The sequence below is a fragment of the Protopterus annectens genome, chromosome 8.part0 (assembly GCF_019279795.1).
Source record: "Protopterus annectens isolate FY-2018-M chromosome 8.part0, PAN1.0, whole genome shotgun sequence".
NCBI lineage: Eukaryota > Metazoa > Chordata > Ceratodontiformes > Protopteridae > Protopterus > Protopterus annectens.
The window spans coordinates 193941845-193962834 of record NC_056741.1 but is presented as its reverse complement, the minus strand read 5'-3'; positions in this window follow the sequence as shown (position 1 = coordinate 193962834).

Below are 20990 nucleotides of genomic sequence, written 5' to 3'. Positions count from 1 at the left end.
TTGCTGTGCTTGAATAAAAGAATAGTTGCAATCTCTGTAATATCTTCTAATGTAGAATTCATACAATGGCTTAAGCTGTATATTACTTTACCAGTTATCATCATGGAACTTATAAGCAATGACATTGGTAATCTCCAAACTCTGGACTCTACCCATTTCAGGTTTGTAAAATGCAGATCATGTCTCCTAAACCTGATAGACTTCATTGAAGCGTTCACCAAAGCTGTAGATGATTGTAAGGTGGTTCACACAGCCTATCTACATCTCGCAAAGGTTTTTGACACCATCCCCCACACTGGAATTATAGATAAGCTCACTAAACTAGGTATAAATCCCTATGTCGCAAGATGGGCTGCCAACTGGCCCACTGACAGAACCCACACTGTGAAAGTAGCAGACTCCAAATCCAACTTCAGACCAGTGACAAGTGGAGTACCACAGGGTCCAGTCTTGGGTCCTCTCCTGTTTGGTATTTACTTCTCTGAAGTACAGGCTAATACAGAAGGTCTTTGGCTAATGAAGTTCGCAGATGACTGCAAACTAGGAGCCATAATCAAAACTCCTAACGATGTGGACATCCTACAAAAGGGCCTCACTGAGACAGATGCCTGGTGTCAAAGCCATAGCCTCAAGGTCAATCCCAAAAAGTGTATTGTCATCCCTTTTGGTAAAAACTCTGTACCCATGAACTACCACATAGGCAGTAGTCTAATTAACACAGAAAGTGTGATAAGAGACCTTGGGACACTGGTGGACAGTAGTCCCTACTTTGATAATCACATAGCCACAGTAGTCAGGAAATCCTTCTACATGGCACACCTCATGACAAAAGGTTTCTCATCAGGAAAAAAGAGGTCATTGTTCCCCTCTGCTCATCACTCATTAGACCCATTGTAGAGCACAACACCCCGTTTAGTATATACCTCACAAGACATTTACAACAACTGGAAAGGCTGAAGAAATACCTCACAAAGAGGATTACCAGCCTTAAACAGATGCCCTATGCAGACCATCTCAAAAAACTCCAGCTTTACTTGGTCGCATATCGCCTACTCAGAGGCAATCTCTGCCTAACATACAAAGCTATGTCAAACCCAGAGCTGTTGGACATGCTCCACTTAAAGAAATCCCAATCCCTCCATGCTACACGGTCTAGGGATCTAATCCTTGTCACCACAATAAACAGAACATGCTGGAGAGATAGATTCCTGTCCCAGAGACTTCCCAGACTCTGGAACAAACTTCCTATCTATATAAAACAAAGCTCCTCATTAGCACTCTTCAAGAAAAATCTTGATGAATGGATGGGAGGTAGGAAATTCACTCTGGGGATCACTTCTGTGACTCTGCTCGACAGGGGCACAGGAAAATAATTTTCTTGTGTGGCGAAAGCCAGGCTACCTTTTGGCTAGGCTTATATAGGCCTTAGGGCCAATAGCCTAGTACATACCTATGAACTTATGAACCTATGCATTTTTTTAATTCTGCTTCTGATTGCTGTATGAGTGTAATTCTCTCTCTTGCATGCTTCTCCCTGGCTATACTTCAAGGGGGTCTTCAGACCAATGAATTAACTCATTTAACTAATGTAAACACAAAAATGAAATAAATATATAAAGACAAAGTTTAACTATTAGAGCATTTCATAAGAAATTACTTTCTTCAAGTATGATCAAAGAAAGACAGGCAAGAAAGAAGCTTGGGTTAGTGTTAAGGTAACAGAATATTAAAGGGATAATCTCACAGTTAAACATTCTAACTGAGCTATTTAGACTTTTCCTTTCAGCCACTGAATCTACATCATCTGCAGCCCCACCTCTTATCCCAGTTTATTTAACTCATTACATCCGAGTGATGCCTCCAGGTGCATCTGCAGTTACCTCCTACTGCTCCTCTAGGCATCAAATATTACTTGTTCATACTTGCATTAAAAATTACAAAACCATGCTTCATACAAGGCATCAGAATATTTTATCTTGAAGCAGACATGATGACAAACACAGTTGTATTGATATCTGACCTCTGTCAATGAGTATTTGTTAGAATTATAAGGTGATAACTTAATTTTTAAAGGCTCAGGCCACACCCACTATGAGTTAAAGGTACACACTCAAAAGGGTTGTACTGGAGGGAATGAAATAAACTGGGATAAGAGGTGGGGCTGCAGATGATGTAGATTCAGTGGCTGAAAGGAAAAGTCTAAATAGCTCAGTTAGAATGTTTAACTGTGAGATATAGTGACAGGGTTTTGAGTCAGTCCATGTAGGATATATTGCCTAGGCCTTGCATTCTTTGAGTAAGTTATTTCTATGGGCATTGCATTGCTGCATGTGTCTGGACTGATGCATGTCAAAAGGGGCATATATACTCAATGAGTGGCCAAAAGAGTGCTGAGTAAAGGGAAACAATGACATCTGTAGACCTAGACACAATCATTTTGCTTATAAGTTGTCAGTATAGAAGGACTTTCATATAATAATGGACACATGTTGGTCAAATGTTAGGTCACTGTCCACATAAGTTTCCAAATTCCAAACAACAGTGTCAACTTTTAGGGGAAAATTGCTATTGTGGTAGCTCCCCAGTGTAGATGACTTTCCAAATGATACAGTACTGCATTTTTTTTTTACTTTATTTTCAGTTCTTAAAGTTGCTGTGAAGGCTGCTGCCCAGCTAGCTGAAATTTTGTAAACAATTCTATTTCATTTCTGAATAGTAATATGATTTGTATGCTTGTCTTACAAATGTAAGTGAACTGTATGTTGTGTGCTGAGCTTCAAAAATGTAACCACAGTGCACCCTACTGGAAAACAGCAAAACCCTCAAGAAAATAAGTTGAAAAGTAAAGAGTTTTACAATGTTCTATATAGTTAGTTAATACAGCAAGAAGACAGGACGTCTACAGCTAGAGGTTTCCATATTGACTGGAAACAGAAATAATTACAGGTTTCCAAGGTAAAAATGTTTAACAGTTTTACAATTTCCAGATCAAGGCAAGCTTCTGAAAGATAAGTATCTTTGACACAGAGGTGTTAAATTTTAAGTTCCTGTTAGCCTGGAAACTCTAAAGGCAGAGGAGACAAGAATGATGTAATCTGCGATAACCCAGCAGAAATGCTTGATAGCAATTTAAGAACTATCTCAGAGAGTGAGTCTGTGCATTTTATATCTTGATTTGGACCTAGAAACATTCACTCAGAACTTCTGCCTGCATGTTGTTCTGTAAGTAAGATTTAGACATAGTATCTCTTTTACAGATAGATAGGAATATAGTAAGATTTGTTTAGATGTCCTGTATTTATTTGAGACTTTCCTGCAATGTTGTTTTAAAATATTTCCTGTGATTCTGAACTTTGTTGTCACTGTGCTGAGTTATTGAGTATTGTCTTGATCTTTTATTATTTATTAATACATTTAAACCTTTTAATTGTGGATGGTTTGTTTAGAGATATTGAAGCTCCTAGTGTACTTGCATATGTATTTGGTGACACTGTACAGGCCACTCTTAAATAGCCTTCAAGTCTTGTCACACTTACCATTTGAATAATAATAACATTACACAGTAGAATTGGTCACCCTTTGGGAAGGGCCTTATAGTAGCTGATAAGGGTGGTTGGTGGCAGTGAAAACTACCTTATAATCTGGGCAGAAGGGGCATAGTTAATAAACCTGTGCCAGTTTTCCTCAGGAGTGTCTGTGTGTTTGTATATAAATCAAATCTCAAAGTGTGTGTGTGTGTCAGTTACTTGGACAGGGATACAACACACTGGTGGGACAGAGAGGGTGCTGGAGGTTTTGGCTTGACCACTCAGCTAAGATATAAACCCTATAGCTGTGCCAGAGGGGATTCTTACTGGGGATCTGGAGAAAGAGGGAGAAACCAGCCCAGACTGACTGTGATCTTTCTGTGCTCTTAAGGGAAATTGCACTTTACCTTGTTTGTACTTGTTATCCTCCCAATGTGCATGTCCTTCACTGGTGCTAGTGGTGAGTATTGAGGCTCCTTGATTACAGGGCCAGTGCAGAGGCATTGCATATTAATTGTTTGGCAGTGGTGGTATACCCACATTGCATATTAATTGTTTGATAGGGGTGAGATAGCCACATCACATATTAATTGTCTTGTAGTGGTGTGGATACTGAATTCCTGTAGCTTGTGTACAATGATCACTGAAGTTGCTTGTACTCTTAATCAGCCACGCAGTGAACATTCAGAGTTCATATCACAATTGTTCTATTTTTTTTTTTTTGTTAGCTTAGTTAGTCAGGGAGAGCAGGCAAGCATGTCAGCAGAGGAGTATGGCAAGCTGACACGGAGTCATTTGGCTGAGATGTGCCAGGCTAAAGGAATGGTGCATGTCAACCTGACTAAAGCAGACATGATTGCAGCTTTAGTCACTGCTACACCAGAGAATAGCAATCAGGAGGATGATCAGACTGGTTGTAGAAATGTACAACACTTTTGGTGAGGGAACAAGCCCTTAGCACTTTGCCTGAGGACATGAGGATCTGGTTAGCTGATAGACATTGCTTTTCTGTACATGAGTTGGGGGAAAGGGAGACCTATACCTAGCAAGCAGGGCAGCACTGCACAGGAAAGGGACACCGAGTGCTGCTCATGGGTCTAAGGGAACCCATAGAGGACAGCCCAGACTGTCCCAACAGAATCTGCCAGTAGCAGGGGAAGCCACTAGTCCAGGTACATGTCCAGGACCTAGTGTTAAATGTTTTAAATGCAACCAGTGGGGCCATGTAGCATATAGAGGTCCACGGAGTCAAGGAGGGGAACAAAAGGTGGGACAGTGAGTAAGTGGGAAAGCCAAAATGCCAACAGTGAGTTGTCTTGAGACAACAAGGGTACCAAACTACCATCCTGCAGATGTCCTGATAGGGAAGGATTTTGATAAGGCAGTACCATGTGTTCATGCAGTTACATGCAGTCAGGCTTGGAGACAAGCATGTGGGTTCTGGGGTAGACCCAGACAGACTGCACACTTGCAGCCAGGACTGGTGAGGTGGTTACTTCAGAGAGGAATCTACCCTGTAGCAGTAAGACTGAAGTTAGGCCACAGCTGCTTGTGCATACTGATGTTCCCTTGGACAGCATGACTGCAAGTGTAGAGGTGAGTAGAAGTACCCACGCTGACTGTGAGTCACTCCTGTCAAAGGATGCTAGACTTCCTGTGGAAGGAGTGCTGGGTAGGGTACAAAGAGAGTTGAGACAGGCTCAACTCTCAGACTCCACATTACATGGTCTGAGGGAGGTAGCTGGTGAAGCACCTGATTCTCAAGGGAAAAGAGAATCTGTATACTGGGACAATGGGTAATTGTATAGAGAGTGGACCTCTGAGGAAGGGCTAGAGGGTGAGAGAATACAGCAGTTGGTAGTATCCAGAGCCTACCCATCTGGCACTTCTGGTCATAGCCCATGATATTCCCTTTGCGAGTCATATGGGCATAAACTGTACAAAGAGACATATTATCCAGGACTTCTATTGGCCTGGGATTTCCAGATATGTAACAGGGTACTGCAGGACATTTGAGCAGTAACAAAAGGCAGGCAAAGCAGGAGACAAGGTGAATTCTCCTTTGATGTCTTTGCCTGTGACTGAGGAGCCATTTCAGAGGGTAGTTATGGATATTGTAGGGACTCTGAGTACCCCAAGTTCCACAGGGAAAACTTATATCCTAGTGGTAGTAGACTATGCTACCAGATACCCTGAAGCAGTGGCTCTGTCCTCCAGTGAGGCAGAAAAGGTGGCAAATACTTTCTTACAGATTTTCAGCAGGGTAGGTTTCCCAAAAGAAATACTGTCTGACAGAGGTGCCAGTTTCATGTCAGACCTGCTGGCTTGTCTGTGGAATTACTGTCGGGTGAAGCACCTAAAGACCACCCCTACCATTCCCAGACAAACGGTATTTTTGAGAGGTTAACATCTACACTCAAGGCAATGCTATGGGCATTTCCAGACCAGTTTAAGAGGAACTGGGACAAATATTTGCTCCTGTTGTTTGATTACAGAGAGGTTCCTCAGGAATCCAAAGGTTTTTCACCCTTTGAGTAGTTGTATGGGGAAAGGGTGTGGGGACCTCTAGATTTAATTTGAGATAAGTGGGAGGGTGAGTGTAAATGCCACAATGAGTCTGTTGTGGAATATGACCTAAACCTCAAGACAAGGCTCAAAGAACTCATGGGCTTGGCCCAGGAGAACCTGGCAGAAGCTCATCAGCAGAAAAAGATCTGATATGACAGGAATGCTCGAGCTAGGGAGTATGCTGTATGGCAGCAGGTAATGGCTCTCATTCCTGTCAGACACAACAATCAGCAGGGATCCTACAATGTGGAAAGGAAGGTCAGTGATGTTAACTACATGGTAGAACTACTAGGCAGGAGGCTGGGGCACAAATTGTACCATGTAAACATGATGTAACCTTACCATGATAGGAAGGCCCTCATGCTGAGTATTTGCAGTGGATTGCAGGAGGAGTCTGAGGGAGATCTTGTTTTCATAGTTTCATAGTTTTCATAGGTTAGTACTAGGCTAACTGCCCTGGTGAGCCATTTTAAGCCTAGCCAATTATCCCCGGTGAGATTCAAACCCTGTACCTTGTGTTTGCAAGTCAAACACCTTAACCATTAGGCCACCCTCCCAACCCTTGTGACTGATCTCCTGGGTAAGGCTCGGGCTGACACCTCAGTGGAAGGGGTAGCAGTGTCCCAGCAGCTATCCCTACCCAGGTTTGAGAAATCTGAGCAGTGTTACAGGAGTTTGAGAACATATTCACTGGGAAACCATGGTGCACCCACCGGGTACAGCACCATGTGGATACAGGACCCAAATGCCTTTTAAGCAGGCTCCTTATAGGGTGCCTGAGAGAGTCAAACAGACTCTGAGCGAGACAATACAGGAAATGCAGGAAATGTTGGAACTAGGGGTAATTCAGGACTCCAGCAATGCCTGGGCCTCCCCCGTGGTGCTGGTACCAAAGAAGGATGGCAGCACCAGGTTCTGTGTGAACTACAGGAAATTAAATAGTCACACAGAGTCAGATGCTTACCTCATGCCTAGGACAGATAAAGCCCTAGAGCAGCTGGGTGGGGCTAAGTATCTTACCATCAATGATCTTACCAAGAGTTACTGGCAGGTGCTCTTGACTCCCAGCGCTAGAGAGACGTCAGCCTTTTGTGACTGCTTTTGGTTTGTATGAGTTCACAAAGATGCCCTTTTGGATGAAAAATGCCCCAGTGACTTTCTAGAGGCTAGTAGATCGTATCCTAGCAGGAGCAGGAGATTTTGCCCTTGCTTACCTAGATGATATTGCCATCTACAGCCATTCCTTGCAAGAACACTTTCAGCACATCAGGGAGGTGCTGGGCAGACTACAGAGGGCAGGGTTGACATTTAAGCCGAGCGATGTCAGGTGGCTATGGCAGAGGTCTCCTATCTACACATAGAGTGGGGGGTGGTAAGATCAGGCCAAAACCTGCAAAAGTGGAAGCCATTCAGCCTTGTCCTGCACCTGTTACCAAAATGCAGGTGAGGGCATTTTTATGGACAGCAGGGTACTACAGAAGGTTCATCCCCACTTATAGTACCATAGTTGCTCCTCTTACAGACCTGACAAGGAAAAACAGGCCAGAGAAGGTAATGTGGACCCCAGCATGTGAGCAGGCATTCCAGAAACTTAAATGAGCTTTGGGAGGACCACCTGTGTTAGTCAGTCCAGATTACAGCAAAGAGTTTGTTGTGCAGGTGGATGCTTCAAACCATGGGGTGGGGGCTGTACTTAGCCAGATTTCTTCAGAGGCAGAAGTGCACCAAGTGGTTTATCTCAGTCATAGGCTCCAACCAGGGAGGAATGCTATGCAGCTGTAGAAAGGAAATGTCTATCCATAGTGTGGGCACTGTAGAAAGTTCAGCCTTATCTGTATGGAAGAAAATTCACTGTAGTTACAGACCACAATCCCTTAACCGGGTTACATCAAGCCAGCCAGCAAAATGCTAAGTTACTAAGGTGGAGCCTACAGTTGCAAGCATACGATATGACAGTGTAGCACCTCAGTGGGGTTAGCAATGCCAATGCAGATGAACTCTCAAGACAGGGGATGGGGAAAGGTATTTCCAGATAGGTTCAACTCTCTCAAGCAATGTTTCTCAAGGGTCACTTAAAAACTAGCTTGAGTTTTTTTTTTATTGGGGGGGGGGGGGTTGTGAAGGCTGCCAGCCCAGCTAGCTGGAATTTTGTAAATAACTCTATGTCATTGTGAATAGTAATATGATTTGTGTGCTTGTCTTAATAAAAGAAAAGTAAAGAGTTTTACAATGTTCTATATAGTTAGTTAATACAGCAAGAAGACATGATGTCTACAGCTAAATGTTTCCATATTGACTGGAAACAAAAATAATTACACAGTTTTTACACTTTTACAAATTTCAGTTCCAGGCAAGCTTCTGAAAGCTAAGTATCTTTGACATAAATCAAATCTCAAAGTGTGTGTGTGTCAGCTACTTGGTCAGGGACAAGAAAACACTGGTAGAACAGAGAGGGTGTTGGAGTTTTGGCTTGACCACTGGTCTGAGATCTGAAACCTATAGCTGTGCCAGTAGGGAGTATTATTGGGGATCTGGAGAAAGAGGGAGAAACCATCCACAGACTGACTGTGATCTCTGTGTGCTCTTAAGGGAAATTGTACTTTACTGTGTGTGTACTTGTTATCCTCCCAATGTGCATGTCCCTCACTGATGCTAGTGGTGAGGACTGAGGCTCTTTGATTACTAGGCAGTGCAGGTTAGTCACAGTTGCATCATTATTTATTAGGGAAAAACCTTCCTGCAGGATGGCTAAGTCATTTGGGGATTCCATAACTGCTCCTAACATGTAGTCATCTACAAACTTAGTCAGCCAAAGCCCTTTGGCACTGCCTTCTATTTCACAGAAGTAGATGCCAAACAGGAGAAGTCTAAGCAGAGAACCTTGTGGGACTCCGCTGGTGATTGGTCTCTTTGTGGAAATAAGTTGGTGACTGGTCTCTTTGTGGAAATAACTTCCCCTATTTTAATTTCCTAAAATCCTATCTGTGAGTTAGTTGGTAATACATCAGGTGACATAGGAGTTTATTCCCAGTTTATTTAGTTTTTCTACTATGCCTGAGTGGGGGACTGTGTCAAATGTTTTGGCCAGATTGAGGTATCATGTGTGCTCCATTTTACCTTCATCCATTGCTTTGGTGACCTTGTCAAACAAGTCCACCAGGTTGAATAAGCATAACCTGCCCTAGACAAATCTAAACTGAGATGGAGCCAGTTTTTGGAGGTTCCCTATATCCTTACTGTTTAGTTACATGGTAAGTGTTTGAGTTTACGAGGTAATGTCAGTGGGTAGTACAGATACTGCTTTCTTACATTTACATAGTACAATTACATTAGACCACTGAAAACTTGAAGTACCATGGTAAAAATGTGTTTTAATAATCATGAACAAATTCACTCAGAGTTTGTTGGTTGTGTAACTATGCATATTTCTGGAATAAATAAAACCAATGGAGTTGAAAGCTACCTGCTTCTGCAGCAAGAATAAGGCAGTTCTTTTTCAGTACTCTTTGTGTCTGATGTGAAATGACACAAAGTGTGATTCTGCCAGTCCCTAATCCTATTTGTTATGTTTGCAGTGAAAGTACAATATACTTGTGCATTTTGCCATTTGGTAATATGTCTGTGTAATTATTTAGGCACTGATTAGTTGAAAGTATGCATTTTAATTAAGCTATTACTTCATAGAGTGTGTGTGTGTGTGTGTGTGTGTGTGTGTGTGTGTGTGTGTGTGTGTGTGTGTGTGTGTGTGTGTGTGTGTGTGTGTGTGCACATTTGACAGAGACAAAGGAGAAAGAAGGAAATAATTTATAGAATGAAGGACTTAGATTACTGCCCTTAGTATATGGGTCATGCATCTTTATATAGCTTGTCATGTTACATCAAATTTTGTGTGTGGAATGTGTGTGTGTGTGTGTGTGTGTGTGTGTGTGTGTGTGTGTGTGTGTGTGTGTGTGTGTGTGTGTGTGTGTGTGTGTGTGTGAGAGAGAGAGAGACAGAGAGAAAGAGAGGGTATGGAGTTATAGGAAAAAGGGCTTTGATTAATGTTTTTCATGTAGAGTTAGTGCAACTGAATTTAGTTTTACTTTTAAAAGCAAAGCATTCTTAGAGCATGTGTTCTGCAGTCATCTTCTTTTGATGTGGATTGAAATAACTCCTTTGGATGATTCCAGGTAAATTCTTGCACAGTTACTGTGAGATTTTTCATACTGCTTAATTCTATAGTGCTCCCAGCTTTCTATAATAAAAATCATTGTGTTAAGTGGCTGGAATCTTACTTTATAAAAAAATGAAAACAAAAATCAGTTGAATGTTTGGAATCAGGTTGCATGAGTGTGTTTTTTCAACATTCCCAAGTAACCTATTCAAATACACAGGCATCTGGAGGCATATGCAGTTTATGCAGGTGTGTACATTTTGTCCTCAAGAGGGGCACCGCAATGCTAACTTCATTCTGGGCATGGTTGTCTTCTGAGCATGATTGTCTATTGTGTGTACTTGTGTGTGTGTGTGTGTGTGTGTGTGTGTGTGTGTGTGTGTGTGTGTGTGTGTGTGTGTGTGTGTGTGTGTGAGTGCTCTCCGGATATCTCAACAGTTATACAGAATGCATACCACTCAGCTATCCCTGACTTTGCAGAATGTCCCTGATTTTTTTCTTTATTTTTCTCCTATTCTCATAAAATGCTTTCTTTTCTGATAAATCATCAAGGTTTTCTTCCTTAATATTTAAGTTTCATACTTCTTGCTTAGAAATTCCATGTTGCTATAAAAAGCTGTTCTATTCATTTTTTAAGTGGATTAGAGAAATATTTAAAGATTGTCCCTGGTGTTGTCCTCTCATTATTTTTCACTATATCCAGAATTCGTGAACAAAAAAGTTGTGAATTATGCAGAGTACAATATCTCTCAATGGTGTCTGAATTTGCAGATCATCTTTCATTTTTGCCCTGTCCCTGATTTTCTAGTAATTCACAGTGGATTATAGATAAGTCAATAATGCCAAAGATTAGAACTTCATTATATTTCCTATTAAAAATGTGCGTTGATGCAAAACATGTTCTATTAGCTTTTTAACTGAATTAGAGTAATATTTACAAATTGTCCTTGACTTGGCCCCCTCCCCCAATATTTTTAGCTGCATCCAGAATTATTAAGCAGCTAAGCAGAAAGGTACACCGGCACCCCCCTCCCATCACCACCACCACCGCACACACACTTTGATTATGGTAAAAGTAAATTCAAAAAAGAGCATCCCCGGGATTCATGAAGCTTGCGCCAGGTGCAGGCATAGTGTAGGTGGTATAATGCCAAATATGGCCGTCGAGCGATTCAGGTACGATCCAATTCCATGTGCACTACCGGCATATGCCAGAACTGCGCAGCCCCCGGCTTAGGTATGCTAATCACCCCATGCGCAGTGTCGCACCATGCAAATGAAGGCATGTAGTGATTCATGAAGTAGTGCAGGCATAGCGTAAGCCCACGGAAATGTAAACCAAAAAACACGGTTTACATTTTCCCAGACAGAACATCGGAGCTATGGAAGCAGGCCAGACCCAGGTATCACAACGTTAACATATGCCAATGGCGAAATATACAGCCAAAGGCATAACAAAAGATGCACAACACGTAAATAACAACATTTAATGTCATGTCCACAGTAACGCACAGCACAACCACAGGGCATGTGTGCGGAAGCTGTAACATAAACAAATAATATAAAAATGTCATAAAATTGCAACATAATGGAAATCAGGGTTACAGCATAATACACAATGGTAGGCATGGAACACCACAACCAAGGTACAAGGGTTTTCTAAGGGCCTGCGATAATGTTCGGCGCGGTAACTATGAATTAGTAGTGAATGCCATGCAAATGAGGCAGATAATACTGAATCGCAAATGTGCCGCCGGATGAAGGTTGTACCATACGGTGCAGCGGTATAACACCGAGGAGTGGCTCAGAGGAGATACATGACATCAGCAGAGGGGTGTGCCACTGTAGCAGTAAGCACATTGGAGCAATGCAAATCTGGCCTGTCTGTTGCTAAGCAAAGCTGCAGGACAGGGGTGGGGAGGAAGGTATAGAATTGTTTAGCTGAGAGCACACATGGTGCCCAAAAGCGCATGTGTACGGGGATGAAAACGTGCCCGAAACCCAGTAATCGGATGCACGCACTGCGAACAATAGCACAAACAGGAAGGTCAGGGGAAGAAAAGAAGGAAATGCTGAAGTTGGGTAATTGGAGTACTAATGAGCAATCAACACCAATCAACCCATGATGGCCAGTCGATGGCAGCTGACAAGTCTGCCTGCAGAAACCTGCAAAACAGGATGGGGAGGCATTGGAATGCAAAGAAAGGAGGGGAGGTATTGGATTGCAAAGATAGGAGACCTGACACAGCAGAGCAAAGCAAACCAACAGAAGACCGGCAGTAGCACACATAACGCAAGATACGCCAGGTCCAGGAAAGTACAAATGAAAGTAGGCTGCAGGATGCACGCCAGAAAATGGTAGGTGCAACGTGCAGAAATGTAAAGTGAAGGTCAAGAGGTAATCCACGGCAGCCAAATGTAATTCAACACCAAAGGCACCACAATAGTAGTTCCAGCAATAAAACACATAAGATACCCTGTAGCTACGATCGTACATACACACCCTATAACATCATCGGTGTTCACAGCACAATAGTATAAAGTGTGAAAGCAACCTATACACACCTGTGTATTCCCAAACACTGCACCATAGGTGCAAACACACGGGGAACTTTTAAAATGTACATGTTGGGAGCTGCCATAGCTGTGATTCATCAGCATGAGTTAGAGACTGACGGTGTTGTGGAGGATGATGCCGACAACCACCGCAGGCCTCGGAGGAGAAGGAGAGTGTTCAGACCAAGGGTAACCTACCAGGGGCTACATGACCTGGAGATAGTAGAGCATTACAGGGTGGACAGGGACATCTTACAGCAAATAGTGGAGCTGTGCCGGCCACGCCTGTGAACCAGAAACAACAGAAGGGAACCCATCCCAGTGGACACGAAGGTATGTGTAAGCCTGCGAATACTGGCCACAGATACCTTTCAAAGGCCAACTGGAGATATAATGGGTATCTCACAGGCCTCAGCATCCAGGGTACTACACCAGTTACTGGATGCCATGTTACCACATGCCAATGAGCAGATATACTTCCCCCGAACTCAGGAGGAGTTGGCCAGCAATATGTGCCACTTCCACCATGTGGCACACTACCCGGAGGTACTGGGTGCGATAGACTGCATGCACATACAAATCAAGTCACCACCAGGTGAGCATGGTAGGCATTACATAAACCGCAAGGGATTCCACTCCATCAACTGCCAGGTCATGTGCAATGCCCAGGGCATTATCATGGATGTGTGTGCTGGCAGCCCTGGAAGCTACCATGACTCCCATATCTGGCATGCCTCACAGCTGTATCAGGTATTTGTCAGGGGGGACATCCCACATGGCCATCTTGTGGGGGATGCTGGCTATGCACTGGAGCCGTGGATGATGACTCCCATCTGAAATGCACACACACCCATGCAAGAACGCCATAATGAGGCACATGCACAAACCAGAATCATCATAGAGTGTGTGTTCGGGATGCTGAAATCACAGTTCCGGTGCCTGGATACATCTGGTGGAGCCTTGCAGTACTCTCCAGGCACGTGTGCCCACATCATCATAGTATGTGCCATGCTACATAATATGATCCTGTGGAAGCAGCTGCAGCAGGGACAAAATGGTGACGGCCCTCATAGCCCACCGCAATTGCTAAGGCCATTACAGGCACAGAGGGATTCAGACCATGAACACACTGTGCCAGCCCCAGTAGGCAGATGGAGGCGTGCCCAATATGCCCACGCCTTGGCAAAGAGGGAACGTATAGCACACACTCTGACAGTGTAGGCCCCTACGGACTGACACCTCTCCACCTGCACACACAGTAAAATGGATGGCACACAAACATGACCACCTGTAAATTGTAATGTATAGGTGGCCCAATGTGTGACTCCTACATAGGCAGCCCTCAAACATTGTAAACACAACAGCTAGTGGAACACAGAATGCCAACACCTGAACAGTACATAAGCCTTACAGCATAAGGTGGTGCTGTGTGCCTGTCACGTTCCCCGCCAGATATATATATATATATATATATATATATATATATATATATATATATATATATATATATATATATATATATGTATATATATATATATATATATATATATATATATATATATATATATATATATATATATATATATATATTTATACACATATGCATATATATAATACAGATAGAAAGGGCAATAGAGTGATATATGTTGATATAGATGGATTCAGCGATATCTGCAAATATAATACATAGTTCAACGACATTCATAACACCTTGGAGGTACAAATAAATAGGATACCACCAACTATGGAATGTGTAACATACCGACATGCGTAACCACGAGGCTGAAAGACCGATAGAACACAGTACCGGAACAGTACAGCCGCGAGTAATAGTATGATGATATGAAGGGACAGTTAGTCACTGCTGCCGGTGTTGCGGTCCACATAGGTACTGTGTTCAACTGTGTTTGTGAGTGCCGTAGTCTAAGTGTGCATTGAGGGTGCCGTGTGCGTCTCCGTGTAACTGTAATGTGTGTGTGTGTCCGCAACATGTGTTTGTTAGTGCCAAGTCAGAGACAGATCAGTACGGTAGGTGTGGGTATAGCTAGCCGTAGGTATACGGTTACCACCTGTCCCACAGTAGGAGGGACAGCCCCACCCTGGGCAGGTGTGTCCTGACTTAAAACAGTACAAAGGGCAAATGTCCGAGATGGTAGGACATTAATATGTCCCATATATAATGTAATAGTCGTATTTAATAGTTATGCCTGTATGTAAGAAACGTAAATGTTACATGCAATATGATAAGTAGCCAAAGTCCCACAACAATAGGTATGTATTGAGGATAAAAGTATGTGCTAACCTGTGTACTGACCATGGCTACGTGTTGGCCTGTAAACACCGCTGTGTGTCCCGCAAGTGTCCAACAATGACCATATGAAAAGGTGGCAACCCATGGCAAACAGGCTCTTCTACCAACACAACCACAATGACTGCAAATATCTGGGACAGAAATACATGGGATAGCTGTCACTTACACATATCCCTTGATATATCGCTGCAATTCTGGAGGTATACAAGTAGCAAGCTCACCTGCAGAAGATATAGAAACCAATTAACAATGGCCCAACGTACAATCAGATAACATAAGTCTACTAACTGTTAGCTCTCTAATTAGGGACGGAGCCCACACACATATATACGGATTATGTAGAAATGCAAGGCCCACAAACCTGTATATGCTACGTACACCCACCGACATCCCCCACACTAGAAACTAAAGCAATACAGACTGTAATAGCAGCACAAACATCCAGTCATTCAATTACATCTGCAGAACCCTCAACATACCATGTGAGAGACACAATTAAAGGCGTCATGCAAAATTGCAGGCGTTGTATAATGGAACAAACAGCCATGTTACAGGTTTTGTTTGCAATACTTTGTTATCAGACGTTGGGATGACAGGTACACCCACATGTTGAACCAAATACTCTACCTGTCACACACAATCCACGAGGGACATGAATCCAAAGTATACTTGTCTCCATTCATAGCAGTTGCAACTACACATAACAAAACACAATACAGACCGTCTCCCCGAAGGTAGGGCAAATAGGCAATGCCCAAGTGGAGGATTCAATTATACCCCACTGTTGCCGTGTAATTGGTGAATGGAGTAGCTGCACAGCTGATATGCAAGTAATTAGTCACTCAGGAACACCAATTGGTGGGATGAATCCACGTTACAGGTATCGACGTATATAAGGATGACTTGCCAGACATTCCAACCGTATGTGCATACCGAATACCAGTTGAAACACTGTGAGAGAGATAGAAACGAAACGCCATAATGATAACAAGGTATGTAGAACACCTGATATGTAAGGTTATGTATAGCATGATCTGTATTAATTAGTTTTACTGTATGTATAGCCTGGTTTGCATTAATTAAACGTGTCCGCAATGCATAAAGTGGGGAAAGGTATTTATGTAGTGATGTCTTGCTGAGCATACTAACGCTTGTAGAAACTGTGCGTCCATCAGTGGGACACAAGGTACACAGCACAGACACCACAAGGGATGCTACATGAAGGCGTTAAACAGAACAATTCCATACAACCTGCCGTCAGTGGTAGGGTATGTCCAACAAGGACGTGCCATAGCAGGGGATAGTATATGTTGATATACTGTCACAGCACGCATGTGTATGGAAATATAACGTTAATGACATATCTAAGGTGGTCCCGCTGTGCAAGTATGCTTTGCATTATGGGATACTATGTGAAATATGTGTAATGTATAGTATTGTAGGTAGATATGACAGATATTCTACACAGCATAACAGGCATATCATGCATACCACAGGTATCGTCTATTGGCATGTACAATAACAGGATACATATGGCTTGTAGGCATGGGACATTGTAATAGCATGATAGCTAATCTAAATGGAAGGGCTACCAAGTAACCATGCACAAAGGACATGTAATAGCTTCACAGGTGCATAGTGGGGTACTATGCAGTCTGGCAAGTCCATGTGTCAGCACAACTACAGTGTTCACACTATTGGCACCTCTCTAGGGTAGTGTCCTGTGAACAGCAGAGCCATGTGTCACCTGCACCCCTGCACAGTACAGCCACTGCAGTGATCCCAGGCCTACATGTGTCTCCCAACCACCAAGGGAGGTATCACATGAACAGTGCTACTGAGTGCCTCTGCGTGATGTACATAGAACTTATGTTCCAAAGCATGGTGAGTGTCTGGTTTGAGAATGTAACCCTCTAGGACATCCCACTCATTGCGGCGTGTGTGCACATATCCATGAGCATGTTGCTCACAGTGGCTTCTACTTATGTCGCGTATGAGGAGTATATCCATTAATAATGTTGTGGACATGGGCCCTGTCTGATCAGCAGAGGTCACCCCTGAGTATGTAGTATGCAAATGTGTACAGATGTGGTGTCCGTAGTGTAGCCACATACTTAAACTGATGGAGCTCATTAAACGTCATGGTGTGTTAATGTTGTGGTATGTAAAGCTGTAGCTGTTGTGTAAGGTACACCCTAAATGGGGTGGTGTACCCTTGAATGTGTGTAGATGTCTTGAGTTCAGAGGTACAATGGGTGCCTATGTACCAGCTACACACCCAGTACAGATAGGTGTGGCCACGTAGAAGGATATCCACGCCACAGTGGCAATAAGGTAACCACAGGAGTGGGTGCGACATATGTGTGTACTGCAAACATGTACAATGTGATATGTATGTAGGGGACTACCACCTATGTGATAGTCAGTGGGTGAATGGTGTAATGCAAAGGTGATGTTCATGCACCTTGTGTCATGCAGCTTGATGCCATGATAGTCATATCATGTATCTGTCACAGTGACACCCGTATGGATGGAGTCAGTATCAGCTGGTGGAGCAATCATGTCACTTTGTATGCAGGGGTTTTAAAGCTAGGCAAGGAAAGTCCCCTGTGCTAGCCTGTAACGCAGGGAAGCATATACTGAACATGAGGGGCCCTACGACTGAGGACTGTGGTATGCCAAATGTACCTGACATGTAGTAGATACTATGGTATGCTGGCCTCACTGTGTGTGTCCTGTCCATGAGCCACATTGCATAACATCCTGAGACATAGGGTACGATGTGCAGGTGGATGTGTATGTTGTCAATACCAGAATGGAGAATGGTGCTGAAAGGCAATGAGAGGACAATGTAGGATGTGTGGACTCCCGTACCATCAGCAACTGCCTTGGTAACTGTATGAAAGGAGTCCACCGTGTGTAGGGGCCATGCTCTGGCCCTAACAAGCCCAACCCGGGTGGCAGCAAGGGCGGAGCCCAACAATGTCTCTGTGAATGACGTCCTTGATGATGTGCCCATAGCCATGCAGAACAGTCCAGACAGGTGTGTAGGACTATAGTCCCACTCATGCATTGTGGTGCCACCTGTGTGTAGTGTGATAAATGCTGCTATGTGCCATTCAGGGGCTACAATATCTGAAACAAGGCTATTACTGAATATGGTGGCCTAGTGGGGAGACATGTCAGTCAGAGGTTGGTGGACATCACAGCCTGGGACGTTGGAAGGTGACATGGGGCCAGTGTCCCAGGACATTTAGAGTGCAGGTCAGTACTGTGTAGGTGTGACCACAGGGACACCACAATGTTCCTGTATGGATTGTGGCCCTGTAGTGAGTGAGAGGGTGTAATGTTAGCATTGAATCCATCCTTCAGCATGTTGTCAACATCACCTGGGTCTGTAATGTTCCTGAGTGACTGTTGTATGTGACAGCAGATGTGGGTGTTGCCATCGACTACTGACATACCACCATAATGCCTGGTGGTACACCCCGGAATGTGTCGCAGTCATGTTTACGTAGCTAGTCTTGGAGTATGTGATGAGGGACCCTGTGGCCCTACCACGGCTGACCAGTGTGCCACCCCACCCTTGGGAATGTACACCACTGTGCAACAGCCTACACCTGTTGTTGTACATCATATGTCCATGGAACATGACCACCAGAGTGGCGTCTGTTATCTGGTGTGTACCATCATGGCTCTGTGTGGAATAGCATGATCCATGCAGTTGTGTACATGCTAATGAAGTGTACTGGGGTATGTGTCAGCATATGTATGTGCATTGTCTATCAGCACGGGTGTCATGACGTTAACAACCGCTGTCAGCAGATGTCTGTAGTAGGTGTTGTAGTACTCATGTACTGTGTATGCTGTGATGGCTGTGGTGCTGGGATGTGGCTAACAAGGTTGAGTAGCATATGTTTGTAATCCACCAATGAGGGGATAACCCCAGGTGTGTAACACCAGTCACATGGTGGTAGTGTTCATGTCAAGGTTAATGTAGGTCTTGGAGGTGGTGTGTATGGGTTGATCCAGCAGAGCGGAGGTTGTGACTCATGGATGTGTCAGTACATGAGTGGCTATTCCAGTTAAGTGTGGGGTAGTGTCGGTCACACATCAGTAGTAGCTGTCTGTGGCCCACTGTCCAATATACCAACAAATAAGGTATGTTAACCGTGGGGTATGATGTTGACTCTGTAGCTTGTTATAATGTGTATAGCAGTCCCGGACACAGTTAGTTGCACATGGAGCACCTCTGATGCATTGTGCTAAGTAACTAGCCAGCATGTGTGCACAACATAGTGGGATATGGGAACCCCTCAGCTGTGGGTGTGCCGGTCCAGGTATGTGCCTGAAAGGTATGGTCTGTCTATAACCTGTCATTGCAGGTAAGCTCTGCAGAGCCTAGAGGCAGGTCCCAGTCACTGCAGAGATGTTTGAGTGGTGCATTATAAGGTGTGCCTTGCCTGCGTGTCACAGAGGAAGATGCAAGCATTGTGTCACATGACCCCATGTCGTGTTTGCCAGTTCCTGTTCTGCCAGTGACAGTTATTGGAAACCTGTGCAAGACAGGCAGTATAGAAGCAGCAAGAGCCTTACACGTGAGCTGTACTCCCACGGCTGACAGATGCAAGTCATTTGTGCCACAGCATTGTGTTTGACCAGGTCAGTCAAAGCGGACAGATACCAGATGCCTGTGGAATGACAACAGGAGCATAGGCAACTGTTGAAGTGACACAGTCAGTCATTGTACAGTGGTATTGTGTCCGGACGAATGCAAAATGCTCCCCAGGGTGTGGCCCACACCCTCAGGGCTATAAGACTGGTGAGCTATTGCATGTCCCTGCACACGTAGTCTGTGAAGTGACATCACAGGGCAGTCACACTAACATGGAGAATGACAGTCACATCGTACCTGGTGAGGTGTGGCATGGGTGCATAGGTTATGTTGCAGAAGCAGTTACCCGACAACAAGATGTAAGCGACTATCGCCTTGTGTAGCCTGCTGTGTGGATCTGCAATGTGACTCCCTACAGAGTCTCCTATGACTGGTGTGTTGTGAATGTTATAACTCCCATTGGCTGTATGTGATGGGCACACATGAGTCTGTGGGCTATACGTTGGTGAAGTTGTCTGTCATGATGGGGGGCTACCTCTGGTGCCTACACTGAGTATGGAGACATACTGCACAAGTTGTTCTCGTAGGTGTGGCCAGTGGTGTAGATCATGTGAGACTATGTGATGGGTGGGGTGTGTTGCGAATGTTACACATCCCCAAATGACTGTCAGGTGCAGTCAGGGTTGGTGACAGCATTACCCCCAACCATAGCTGTCATCCTCCTGTCCCCAAAATGAGGAACATTAGCCCTCATAATGTGTGACAAATGGGCAAAATGTGGAACGTTTACAACTGGCTTACTAACAGCTTCAACTAGGAAGGGCATATGATGGCTAAAATAGGCTGGTTTTACGTATAAAAAGGATATTCTAATGAATTAATATGATTCCCATCTATTTAGCCATGGCTAGCAGGTAAACAATTTCCTACAATGAATGTGTGACAGACCCTTCCAATGTGGAACCTTGAGGAACATGCACATTTTAAGACCCCAGATGAGGTATGTTCCTCGTAATGAGGTACACTTGAGAGCTATGCCCCCAGCACGGCTGCAGAAGTGCATCCCCCACAGGCTGTAGTGTCGTATGTTGGGAGGTGAGCATTGAATGTGTACATGAGACAATTGCTCTATTGCCACATGTACGACATATCCCTCATATAGACAGGCAGTAGCACTGGTACGTGACAGTTGGACATGCCTCTATATACAACCATGTCCCACAGGATATGTGCGTTACGTGTGTACAACAGCTGTTGTAC